We start from the raw sequence: 13,977 nt of genomic DNA, 5'->3' as shown, positions 1-13,977 counted from the left end.
GTAGCATTTTTAAAACCTGCCACATGAAGAAATCTGAATCTATAAAATAATTTTATTTTATATTCCAGGGCTCAAGATAGCTATAACAATAACAACATTTACTGAGTGCTTACTATGTGCTAGCTAGTTCTCACATTCATTCTTTGAGGGATGTTTTATCTTCACTTCACAGAAGAGGGAAATGAGGCTTAGAGAGAATTAGGAACTAGTCACACCCTAATGAACAGGTGAAGGGAGATTTGAACCATGGCTGTCTGGCTATTGACTATAGAAGCTTAACCATTGAGTTGTATAATTCTTACTTAGCTAACTACAGTAAAGCTTTTTAAGAACAATTAAACACAAATTTTAAAGCTATTGGCCCTCACCAATACTGAAAAAAAAAACTGTTTTGGATAAAATTGCTATTAAACAGATTTTGTGGTTTCAGACTCACAGCAACTGAACAAAATGTCTCACCTCTACATAAACACCTGTATGTTGGCAAAGTAGCTCCTGACAGGACTGGACAAGCTTGAACTGGTAGAGCTGGAACCTTCCCCAAGAAGAATGGAGTGAGTCACGAGGATTGAGGGTTACTGTATTGTGGCTGCCGGGGGAAATCAGGTTTTGACTCTCAGTTGGATATCATTCTAAAGTTCAGAGACGGTTTTGCATCAAGAATTGGGCTGTTATCAAGACATGTTCTGACGCAAAATTGTTTCATCTTTTAGGGCAATTAGAAAGTAGATAGCTTAAGTAGAGAAATAAAAAGCTCCCATTTTTTAAACTCAATTTTCACACATCAGACCAAGTTATCTTGCAGGTTCATGTTCCAAAAAAAAAAAAAAATTTACAAAGAGACACACACCTCTGTGATGAATTAAAAACCTGTGTTCTGCAGGAATTCTTACTAGAATACCGCAGGACGCAGCTAAGATAGTGTTACCCTTGTGACACCAGCCTGGAAGTGCGAAGAGCTTGGGGAGTAGGGGGCAACCCTAGAACTCTATGTGGTTTTAGAACCGCTATGGATACTGAAATTTCAACTCTGTCAGCCCTGTTTCCAGGGAATTGTCATAGACAGGAAACGAGATTGCCTCTGGCCCCTGTTTCCATCTACCTCCAGCTGCTCTTCCTGCTGCAAAGGGCTGTCACGGCTGCTCTGTGCTCACATACTGACCACCAGAGACTCTGCCAGCCTTGTTCCTGCTGCAAAGCTGCCCTCTCACCAGTCTGTTTATAATGGGCTACACGGCTCTGCAGGATCCACTGCTTCACAGAGCTACCATCCCCCTCTCCTGCACTGCCTAAATTTAGAAAGATTTTTCCATCTATAGTAAGAAAGCTCCTTCAACAAATCTTGGCATCCAAAGGTAAACAGGGTCTTTTTACTTTACTCTTTCTGCCATCAGATAATACAGGATGTTTTCCAAAGGTTGAGCTATGTGACTACCTAAGTAATTCAACCAAGAGCTTCCATTCAAAGTATTTCTCACCAATACAGAATCTAAACTGACAATGGTCCCGTAAGCCTCCTGCTCAAACCATAGTGAAGTCTCTTCCCAAAGAACTTCATCAGTTTTGTATTTCCATTTATTACCATGCAATAAATATTTATGGAGTACTTTGCATGTGCCAAGCACTCCACTTGGTGTCCAAGATATAACACCAAACAAGGCAGACATCTAATCCTGTCTTCACAGAGCTTTCATTCTAGCACTGAAAAGGACACAGAACAAATACTTACACCACTCATTATCCATGCATACATGAGTTCATTCCAGTTGGTATAAATTATGTTCAGTCTTTGGTTGGGAGTTATACACAACTCTGGATAGCTTCATCAAAGAAAGAGATGGTCACAGAGGTGCCTAACAGGATACAGGGAGGAGATAATTAAGCAAGAATCAAATTAGCCCTACCTCTTTGGTAGGAGTTCATAGATTTTCCTTCTGTTGTGCTTCATTAATGTGACTTAGTTATCAAAACTCCAAATCTTTCAGTTCAAAAGGGATTGTCTTTCATCCATCTTGAGTGTAGTGTTTGCCTTGGACTAATTGATCAGAGCCAGGAAAGCTGTTCTTCATGTATAGACATGGTCATTGGGGCTCACCTTGGGATAATGGGTTAAGACTCCAGAGAAGAGGTGGGACAGCTTTGCAAAATTATTTATACAACAGAAATAGGAATTACTCCAAGAACATCTGACCTAATTTTGGGAAGTGGGTAGGCTCAAAGAAAATTTCACGATGGCTGAGATATATAAACCCTTCATTAAAGGATGAAGAGGAGTTAACTAAGCCAAAAGGGAAAGTGTGGTAAGGAGAGAGAGTAAAGAGGAATGGTGCAAAAACTCAGAGGTAAGAGGGAGTAAGGCATACTTGAGGACCCATGAGAAGGCTGGATGATAGACAACAGCATATCTAACCTCTGGTGAACCAGTAGCCTTATCTTGGGCCCTCCATCTCTTTCATCAGTCTTTCCAGGAAGCCAGCAGAACTCCTGGTGGCCAGTAAGGCACTCCTGAGTTTCTGGGATTCCAGAGCAGGTTTGTCTCTACTCTTAGTAATAGAGCTTGTTGATATCTCTGATTCATGGTTGCTTTTGCCTTCCAGAAATACTCATCTTCTTTACAGAAGTATATTAGCTTTTCTTTTTGAAATAGAAAGGTTGATTAAAATTCATTTTACCTACTTTCCCTAGATTTTATAGATATGCCATCTGATCTTTGGTATCTATAAAACAGACCTATATAAATTCTAGCTGGATTTTAAACAGTTTTTAAAGGAGCTCTTGAATTTTAAGAGTCTATAAAATTACTGTTCTATTAACCTAAGGCCAGAAATGCTGCTGTTTTGTTCTTTTGGAGAAACAATAACTATTAAGAGTTACATAAGATGATCTGACCCAGATCTGTTAACACCTTAAGAAACTCCAAATAGCTGTTGTATAGCTGTGGTGATTTGAGCTGAGCAAATGGGAGATTTGCAGGGGTTAAAGATAACCACAAATTACTTGCCATTCCTTGAATTACATGATGGAGTCTATTTCCTTTCCCCTTGAATCTGAATTCATCTTGAGATTGGCTTGACCATCACTACAACACAGAAGAAGTGACACTGTACTAGCTGCAAGCTTAAGCCTTCAAAGGCAGGCAGTTTCTGTTTTTGTGATCTTGGAAGCTGGTTGCAATGCTGTCAAGAAGCCCCAGGATTACTGAATGATGAGTGGGAACACAGAAAGGTCTTGGAGCTGAGGCACCATCTTGTGCATTCAAGAGCAGCTCTTGAGTGATCTCAGTTATACCCTGTGAGCAGAAGAACTGCCCAGCTGAGCCCTGTCAACTCATAGAATTGTAAAACATATTACATTTTTGTTGTTTTAAGCCATTTGGCTTTGAAGTGATTTGTTACACAGCAATAGCTACTAAAGAGATTCCATGTGAATTTTTTTTCTATTTCTTAGGAGACAGTGGATTTTGTGTTACTGTTGTTTCTGTTTGTTTGTTTTGGGGTCTTTTTAAAAGCATTTTTATTTTATAATACTTTTTTATTGTTTTACTAACAATCAATAACAAAAAATCATATAGGAAAAAAATAAATCTTCCTTTCGCTCCTTTATCTTAGTCTTCCAGTCTCACTCCCAGAGGCAACCACTTTTGGAAGTTCCTTAGGTATTTAAATATGAGCACAAGCATGTCCTCATGCTCATGCTTTTAACCATTTCTTTTCTTTTAACATGGTTAAAAGATGGTAAGTTACCATACACGTGGTTTCACACCTTCCTCTCATCACTTACCAATGTATTTTGGAAGTAGTTCCATATTCAGTACACATAAAGTTAACCTCATTCTTTTTAATGGCTACATAATATTCTTCTGCATGATGCACCATAATTTATTTAACCAGTTCTCTATTCATGGATGGTTGTTTTTAATTGTGTAGTACAAATAAAGCTGCAAAAAAATACTCTTGATCCATATCATTTTGTACATATGCAAGTACAAGAATATGTTCTTAGAAATGAAATTATTAGACCAAAGGTTACACATATTTTAATTGTTATAGCTCTTTCCAAATTGTTCTCCATATTAGTAGTACCAATTTATATTCTTATCAGCAAAAAGTGAGACTGTGTGTATTCTTACACATTGTCCAACACATCTAGACAAAATTCCTTTATCATTTGTTATAGTTCAGTTGATTCTCTAAGATATTCTAATAACCATAATTTTACCTCCTCCCCTTTGCTATTTTATATTTTATTTCTTTCTCTTATCTAATTGTATTGAAAAGTACTTTTAGAATAGTATTAATTAATACTGGTGTTATTAAGCATAATTGTTCTATTCTTGACCCAATGAGAGTATTTCTACTGTTTTCCCATTAAGGATAATTTCGACCTTTGAGATGAAAGACATTTATCTTATCATGTTAAGGAAATACTATCCATCCATTCCTTTTTTTAAAAACTTTTTTAAATTTTTATTTATTTATGATAGTCACAGAGAGAGAGAGAGAGAGTCAGAGACACAGGCAGAGGGAGAAGCAGGCTCCATGCACCGGGAGCCCGATGTGGGATTCGATCCCAGGTCTCCAGGATTGCCCTGGGCCAAAGGCAGGCGCCAAACCGCTGCGCCACGCAGGGATCCCTATCCATCCATTCCTAATATTGAGACCTGTTAGAAAGGATGTTAAAATTTTATCAAATTTCAAAATCTGTAGAATAATCATATGAGTTTTGTCTCCTTCAATCTATAAATATGGTGAATCATATTAATAAATTCCCTAATACTGAGATACCCTTCCATTTTAGAGTAAGTCTCATACATGTAGTCATGGCATATTAGTCTTTTCATATTTTTCCGCTTCCTATTTGTTAAAATTTTTACTTAGAGCATCACATTTTTTAATTTATAAATAAAAGAGATCTATTGTTTCAAAGGAAACTTGACAAAATATTCATCAGACACAAAGTAGTAACATTAAATCACCAAAGGAGAAATTCTATAGAATAGATAAAAATACTGAGGACTAAATTTTGGAGAATACCTGTGTTTTAGGGTAGGAGGAGGAATGCAAGTAAATGGAACAAACTGCAAAGAGACAAAAGTTAGGTTTTAATGTCCTTGAAGCCAGCAAAGACAATGTGCATGAAGAGTGGGAAAGTACAGAGGAATCGAAAAGATTTAAGTTTCTTGGCGGATAAAGGGAAATGTTCCAGTGAAGAGAGAAAGGCTAAGGCACACAGTGGGGTGGGAGGGTGGAGTGATATGCTTGTGACTGATGGAGTAAAGTTCTCAAGGAAAGGGACTTGGGAAGAAAACTCCAGAAAATCCTGAGGCAGCAGGAAAGACAACCAAAGAAGGTCACATCAGACACCTGGATTCTAGGCAAGTGGAAGTAAAGATCTTACGCAGAGGAGAGAAGCCAATGCTTGTAATAATGACCTATTTGGAGGAATATCAATAACAAATAATAATAATAATAATAATAATAATAATAATAATAATAATAAAAAAATAGGCCAACTAAGTATAAAAATCTGAAATAACAAGTGGCAATTCATCGCAATTGCCCTAGCAACTAGAAGAGAAAAATAACCAATTTTCTGTAGAAGACATTTAATAGAAAAGATACACTTTGGCAGTTTGACATTCAGGGTCCAATGCCTAGTCCATCTATTGCTCATTTGAGTGAATTGCCTTTTCATTCCTTCTTTAGTGAACTAATTCTCCAGCACACAGCGTCTATCACCAGGGGACAAAGAACACATTCCTGAAACAAGGCAGACGGCTCATCTTCGGACCTAGAGGGTCCCTTCTTTCAGGCAATGGGCAGTGTCTGGGTAAGTAAGCAGTTACAAGTCCCAGGTTGGGTAGGAGTAGCCACACAGGAGTCCTTCTTTTGATGACCCTGGAAAGTCTATTTCATGTTCTCTCAAACATGAGACGGGAGCTGAATGTGGAAATCACTAAATGTTCTCAAGTGTCCTGTCTGTAATCCTAAGTAGGAATTGTTCTGATTTTTATTGGCTTATATGCTTAATTTTAGCAATGATATCACCATAAGTTATTAAGCATCATATAAGATGAGATAATTTATAGGGATTATTAACATATGACACTGGACATATTCTGTTCCTGTAGCTCATTAGCTGAGTGACTGTGGACAAGTTTATTTAACAACACTGAACCTCAGTTTCTCATCTGTAAAATGGCGCTTATAAAAATCACTTCCCTGATTATCTCACTGGGCGATTGTGTAAGGATCAAATGAGATAATGAATATACAGAACACAATGAAAACACTCTCCAAATGAAAGGTATATTGCATAAGTCACCTGTGAAAAATAGTTTTACTTACTGTAAAAACTCACCCCAATCGTGGGATGAACTGGTGGGTGAATGTCACTTTTCTTCCTTTTCCAAAGCACAAATGAAAAAAAAAAAAAAAAAAGGATTTTCTTTCCTCTATACTTTTGGGAGGTGTTTGAAAGACTCTGAGTGGAATGGATTGATGATTGATATGGATCAAAACCCTCTTTTCCAGTCACTCTCCTAGAATACCAGCTGGTCATCCATTTTAGAATATAAGCACAGTTGGGATGGGGGCAGAATCATTGGCTACATGAGAAGATTATGCCTAGAATTAGGATTAAGAGGATAACCACTGACAGGAAAAAAACACAACAACAACAAAATTTGGCGTGAGAGAGAAACATAGTACATTTTCAAACAAATAACTATTAAAAGCCTGCTGATGGCAGGATGTTCACTTTAAAGGCATAAACTCAGAAACAAGATTGAGTGGATTTGAATCCCAGCTCTGCCACTTACCAGCTGTGGGACATTTGGGCAAGTTGTCTAGCTTCCTTACTTTCTTTCCCTGTACAGTGAGGAATGTAACGGTACTTAGAAATCTATAAAGCACTTGGAACAGGGCCTGGTACATAAAGATTTATTAAATAAGTTATCTGGCAGATGATATTTACTATGTCAGACTCCAGCATTGGACCTCTGTTTGTTTGCTAGTTCGAGAAGGCACATGTCATTTATTCCCCACAGAATGCAAAATTTAAAGAGCTTATGAGTTTAGAGACCTAAATGTAAATATTTTTAGAGACATCCCCTACATTTGGTGTGAAACCCAGACACAAACACATTACAGATACTTTCTTTAGACAGCATCAAACCAGGTTTGAGATCTGTGATCTCAAATCTGCTCTCAGACTGGGCAATGCATTTAACCTCTTCACGCCTCAGCTGCTCTCTCTGTAGTAATGCAATAAAAAGTGCTTGCTTCACAAGGGTGTCATGAAGATGAAAATGAGATATCATTTGTACAACTCTTAATACTTGCCAGGAGAGACGCCACCTAAACACAGAGATTGTAATTATTAACGTCATCTCATATCCTAATGGAGACTGGTTTGAATGCCATTATCCTATTAAATAGCTAAAGCCAACCTTAGAAATGACAATGCTGGTGGGGGTGGGAGGTGGTTAGTTAGGAACATAGCACCAGACAGCTTCCTGCATGAAAGCTGTTGAGAAGGGCGCCACCACACTTTGCTGCATTAAAACTCGCTAGTAGCACCACCTGGATTCCTTTGGGGCCGACTCTAAGAAGAAAGCTTAAGCATTTTATGAATATGGCTCTCTTGGGGTTGCCCTCTTGATTCCTGAATGTTACCAAGTCCACAGGAATCTGGAGCTGGGAGATTGGGAGCATGAGTTTCCTACCTGAAATTCATTAGCCACATGGGCTCACAAAGCTTTTTAGAGTGGCTTAAAATTTTGTGGAACCAATAATGTTAATCTCCTGCCTGTTCCAGGTTTACATGAGTTAGACAGTAGGTGACAAATGCCCAGTGAGTAAATTAATAGACTGAGAGAGGTGGAAAATCTTCCTGTGAAATTCTACTATTTCAGGTGGGCGAAATATTCTAAAATGGAAGACATAAAATTGGTGATAAGCAAGGTGATTTTATTTATTTATTCATGAGAGACACACAGAGGCAGAGACATAGGCAGAGGGAGAAGCAGCCTCCCCTGCAGGGAGCCTGATGCAGGACTCGATCCCAGGACCCCAGGATCACGACTTGAGCCGAAGGCAGATGCTCAACCACTCCACCATCCAGGTGCCCCAAGCAAGGTGGTTTTAGATGGGAACACAGATGCATGTGATATATATACACATACACACAGATGTATATATATGCAAAGTATACATACACCTATGTATGAGTATATGTATGTATGTGTTTGTAGAAAGTTAAATATTAGGACATTAGGACATGAAACCTGTGCATTCATATATATTATCGCTGAGGACAAAGGTAGGTCGGTATCTGAAAAAGATAGTTGGTAGTTAGGAAAAAACGTATTTGACTTAAAAAAAAAAAAAGATCAGACAGTTAATGGTAATAGAAAATAATAATGCAGTTTTTATAGCAAAAATCTTGACTACAGTTAAGGAAACACCATCTTAGGAGAAAGATAAGAGAGCCTCTGTTCCCTGGTTTCAAATTTCTGAGTACGGGATTTAGATCCCAGGGCAGAATTTAGAGAACAGTGATTTCTTTACATCTGAATTGATCGCCCCTGTTTGTAAAGCCCCTTTTCATGCTTTTGCTTATTTTCAGGTCAGGCATAATTATTTTTGTTTAATAGATCAGGAAATAGACTAAGTGTCCTTGAAAAGTTGTGCAATAGCAGACTGGCAAGTGAATAAAAATCTGCATATGTTGTAATACTGTTTAGGGAAAGGAATCATATGCTAAGTAATTTTTACAGAGTGGAAAACTGTTTACTAAAACTAGCGGTCATTCATTTAACTCCTTGGAAACCTGCATTGCTGATGGTGGTTCTGTTCTTGCAGAGCCTTTTATCTACTGTGCGCTGAGCACAGCACTGGGAGCTGAGATCGCAGTAGGAATCTCCTGGTCTGTTATTTCAGGCGCTTAAATCTGGACACAGGTAACACACTGCCAGCCCCGTTAGGCCCCCAGTCATGTTTTACTTGAATATTGAATACTAGGGTGTTAACTTTTTTTTTTTTTTAATGGATTGTCAGCATTTAAGAACCTGGAGATTTCACATAAAAAAAAATCTGGTGGCTGGCTTAGCTTAAAACTATATGAAGATCTGGTAAAACCACGCCTCGGGTTCCTGCTTAGGTGGCCTTTGGTGAGTGCTGTGTGCTGTCTAGACTGACACCATCCTTTTTTGGAACTCACATCTCTTTCACACATTCACCTTGGAGAGCCCAGGTGTGCAAAGTGACCACTCAAGTCAGCAACTGTTACAAATCAGATGATGTTAGGGAGTGATAAAACGACCAAGATGGACATTAGCCTAAAGTGTAAAAGACACAAGTTGTTAGAAATCAACTGTATTCTCATAGAATCTAAGGTGAAATATTAAAATAAAGAATGCATCACGTTGCCTGCAAAATATTCTTATTGCTTTGGCTGTTTACAAAATTTTTCCACATAATTTGCTATTTCCACCATGACTTTGAGGAAAAGATGAGGCAGGAATTATTTATATTTTATTGATTAGAAAAATTGCATGTCTAGGGATCCCTGGGTGGCGCAGCGGTTTGGCGCCTGCCTTTGGCCCAGGGCGTGATCCTGGAGACCCAGGATCGAATCCCACGTCAGGCTCCCGGTGCACGGAGCCTGCTTCTCCCTCTGCCTATGTCTCTGCCTCTCTCTCTCTCTCCCTGTGTGACTATCATAAATAAATAAAAGTTTAAAAAAAAAAGAAAAAAAAAGAAAAATTGCATGTCTAAAATTGAAAGAAGTATCCTAGAAGCAAAGCCTGAGACAGGCATTCGAATGTAGGCGATTTCTTGAGCAAGGGCTCTTCAGGGAAGGGAAGGAGTGAAGCAGTAGAGGTAAGGTGAGTGGCTTGGCCTGGCCCCAGGTCGGAGGGTGCTCTGGAGCAGTAACCACACCACACAGCTGCCCTCTCAGGGCTCCAGGCACCAGCCTTTGGGACATTTATCAATCAGCCATTAACTGTGGCTTCCCCCCCACCAACTTCCTGGGTGAGACTGGCTAGTCCAGGACAATTTTCCCAGAGGTGGGGGCCTATGTAAGTCTTCCACAACCGACACTCAGGGCGGCTGCTGGGGGAGAGTCAGCAGTCCACTAAAGGGGGTGTCTGATGGGGCATCACAGCAGCACCTTTGAAAATACTGAGCATGCAGCTATTCACAGTGAGATTCAACTGCTAGCACTCTGCTCAGGCAGCGTTAACAGACAGATAGACACACATACAGGCCATATGCAATGTGTTTTGGGAGTTGGCAATTTCAAAATGTGCACCAGGGTTCCTTCTAAGACAAGAAAGCTCTCAGTTGACATTTTGAGAAATTGGGAAGAAATAGATGGTTTCACCTTTATAAAATTCAGTTTCACAGCATATTCTGTGCAAACTATGGAAATTGAAAATTAAAGTCTAAGATTTTATAAACTGATAGATAATATCATGTATATCTATATAATACACCTAATATCATATATACACATATATAGAATATATATATGTATGGATATATAGGATGTGTATGGATTTAAATATAGACATACGATGAGATTGTCAATGTTTGTCTGGGAAAAATATCTTGCCACAGAAAAATGAAAAAGCTTTGTGTTCAAAGGATTTAGAAAATAAATTCTCCTTTGACAGAGCCTAGCCCCTTGGGATTTGTCATAAGAAGGAAGAAAGAATTGCCAAGAAATACCAAGTTGTCCTTCTGGCATATTCCTACTTTGTTCTGAAACAATTTGAGCTCAGAAGCACATTTCATCAGTATAGAAGTTATAGGTTTTGCTAAGTGTGACTGGAAGAGAAAAAATGAGATGTGGGGTTATATTTTTAACCTTAAAACAAATTTTAGATAGCATTCAATAGAACTTTTATTGAAGGATGCTAATTATAGCCTTCACAATTGATGGGCCATTATCAATATTAGCAGTTGTGGCAAACCAGGGAGAAAATAAACAGGCAAAAGTCTAAGGTAAAATACAGTTTATTTCTTCCCAGATTTTTTTCCATAACACCTTCAAGATGCCATCCCAAAGCTATTATCATAACTGAATATTTTACATAATGGAAAGCACAGGCACCTCAGATCTTCTTTTGCATGACAAATGCTTAATTAGAAAAATAATAGGATGGAAATGAAATTGGTATTTACTATGACTGGAACAGAGAAGTGTCCTGGAGAAGAAAATTCAGTTTTAATTCACCAAAGGCAAAAAATAAATAAATAAATAAATAAATAAAAAAGCACGCAAGAAAGAAAGGAATCATACATGATAAAGAATGGAAACAAATCAGAGACTAGTGTATTGCTTGTGCCTATAACTGGGATGGAACCTCTCTCTCTCTCTCTCTTTCACACACACACACACACACACACACACAGAATGTGATATTAAAGTTACATTGAAGAAATCCTTTTTAATTGCTTGTGAAGAGTCAGGCCCTCTAAATGTTGCATTTCCAGCAGATTAGATAAAGTGTACACCGAATTAGTGTATCTTCCAATTCTGCACCGCATTAACAACCTAATTATAACTGTGAAATAATTCAGTGTGGAACCATATGCTAAAATATGGTAATTGCTCTTGTATGGTTTCTGAAGAGCTAGTTGTATTTTTCTGTGTCTCTTTGAGTTGCTGTGTGGCTTATTTGTTGCCTTTGGCCAGTGAGTCAGAGGCCACAGGCTCTTCCTTGCCATGGTATATGAGAGCTACATTAACGACCCCACCACCCTTGCGTTTATTTGCAGCTGCTCATTTCTTTAACAGGAATGCATTTTGTCATGCAAAAGCGGGCAGGGTTCCACACAAGCTGGACCCCTGAATCCTTTACCCATCTCAGCTCTGCTTTTCCAAAGCAATCTATGATGTGCACAGGGTGTGCGTAATTTGTCAGAATTCTCTTTTGGGAACTTGTACAAAAAGTAGAAAGCCTTGCGTTATTTGCTAAAATGCCAAGCTATAGAATATTATATGCATTGGAGCTGATGTCATTAAGGTTACTCCACAGTTGTTTGTTCGATTTTGTGATTTCTTGTCTTTTCTTTTTTTTTAAATTAAGGCTTTACCTTTTTGAGAAGTTTTCGGTTTATAACAAAACTAAGGGGAAAGTTCAGATATTTTCTATATACCTCCTGCCCTGCACATGTGTAGTTCCCCCTATTAACATTATTCCTCTGAGTGGTACATTTTTAAACAAGGGTGAGCCTGCCCTGATACATCAAAGCACCCACATTCCAGTGTACATTCCAGTTCACTCTGGGGGTTGGACAAATACACAGTGACATATATCCATCACTACAGTATCATATAGCATATTTTCACTACCCTAAAAATCCTCTGCATGCTGCCTATTCTCCCCTTCACCTTGCCTGGCAACCACTGATCTTTTTACTGTCTCCATAGTTTTGCCTTTTCCAGAATGTCATATAGTTAGAATCATACACTATGTAGACTTCTTGGGTTGAATTCTTTTTTTAAAAAATATTTTATTTATTCATGAGAGAGAGGAGAGACACAGGAAGAGGGAGAAGCAAGCTCCCTGTGGGGAGCCTGATGTGGGACTTGATCCCGGACCCAGATCATAATCTGAGTCTAAGGCAGATGCTCAACCGCTGAGCCAACCAGGCACTCCTCAGGTTGCATTCTTTTACCTAGTAATATGGATTTAAAGTTCCACCCTATTTTTTCATGGCTTGATAGCTCATTTCTTTTTAGCATTGAAGAATATTCCATCTGGATGTGCCACAGTTTATTTCTCTGTTCACCTACTGAAAGACATTTTGGTTGCTTCCAAGCTTTGAGACTTATGAGTAAAGCTGTTATAAATAACCATGTGCAGGTTATGTTTACTTCTTAAATTTTTTACTTCTAGATCAAAGACAAATTATGACAACCAGATGAGACAGGCTATTCAAATTATGAGCTAGGAATTTTGTTGCCTTCAAAATGCTATACAGTGGATCTTCAACTGATGGGAATATTTCAGTTGTTTCTTTGTGTGTGTGCCCAGTTTCACCTGTCACCATCCCACCAGGCTTTGGCTCAATTTTTTATTGGGAAAAGTATGAAGAAGGGGCCCTGTCTATGTAAGTAATCTAATTGCCTGTCTATGTAAGTAACTATGAAATTGCACAGAATAAACCTCTTGAGTTCTACTTCTCCCTCTTCTCCTAAGGTATATACTGTTTGACATTTGTCACTTAGAGTTCTTAGAAGAAGAACCAAGACAGAGGAGATGATTCTACATATGAATCAACATACACAACAATGCACTATGACAACCAGATGACTCATATCTCATGCTTGGTCAGAACATCTGTCCAGTTTTCTGTCCTACCTTTGAATGAGGGCAGCAACAAGATTGCAATGAGCTGGACCGTGGGTTTTATTAAAAGGTTGGGAAATCAGAAACTATTTCAATTCTTTCATTCATTGTTCCATTCAATATTTGTTTGCTAAGTATTACTGCTGTATAAGGCTCTGGGAGTTGAAAACAACATGAGATGCAGTGTAGAATGTGGGAGGGTAAGGTAACCCCAGACAGATTTGAAGATGTAACATCCAAAGGAACCCTGGAGGCTGAGCTGGAGGTGCAGTGTGGGAAGGAGAAGGTGTCCACGGGGTGGAGCTTCATGAGAAAAGTACTGAAAGATCCCTTCCTTTGGGTTCCTATTGCTGATGCCCAAATTCAGGCCAACATCACTTCTTACCAGGACTACTGACTGACTACCATCTCCCTACCCCTAATTCTATGCCTGCAAAACCATCCTCCTCACTATTGCCAGAATGGCTTTTCCAAGACACAAATCAAGCAGCTCTCCTTTGCTTGGAGGCCTGTGGCCATGCGCATCAGCAAGGTCTCCACAAACTGATCATGCTTGCATCTCTCCATGCTTCACCCCACATTCATGTTCTGGCAAAAGTAGCTACTTGTAT

At 38.8% G+C, this 13,977-nt stretch overlaps 1 long non-coding RNA gene across 1 annotated transcript; it reads left to right on the top strand.

Moving 5' to 3' along the window:
• Positions 1–5,698: 5,698 nt before the first annotated feature.
• LOC119867046 lies at positions 5,699–13,637 on the top strand. Its single transcript, XR_005369165.1, has 4 exons — positions 5,699–5,829; positions 8,865–8,962; positions 12,914–13,127; positions 13,217–13,637. It is a non-coding gene; the product is annotated as an uncharacterized LOC119867046 (long non-coding RNA).
• Positions 13,638–13,977: the final 340 nt, after the last annotated feature.

The sequence above is a fragment of the Canis lupus genome, chromosome 14, assembly GCF_011100685.1.
Source record: "Canis lupus familiaris isolate Mischka breed German Shepherd chromosome 14, alternate assembly UU_Cfam_GSD_1.0, whole genome shotgun sequence".
Lineage (NCBI taxonomy): Eukaryota > Metazoa > Chordata > Mammalia > Carnivora > Canidae > Canis > Canis lupus.
This window is presented reverse-complemented; position numbering and strand designations above follow the sequence as displayed.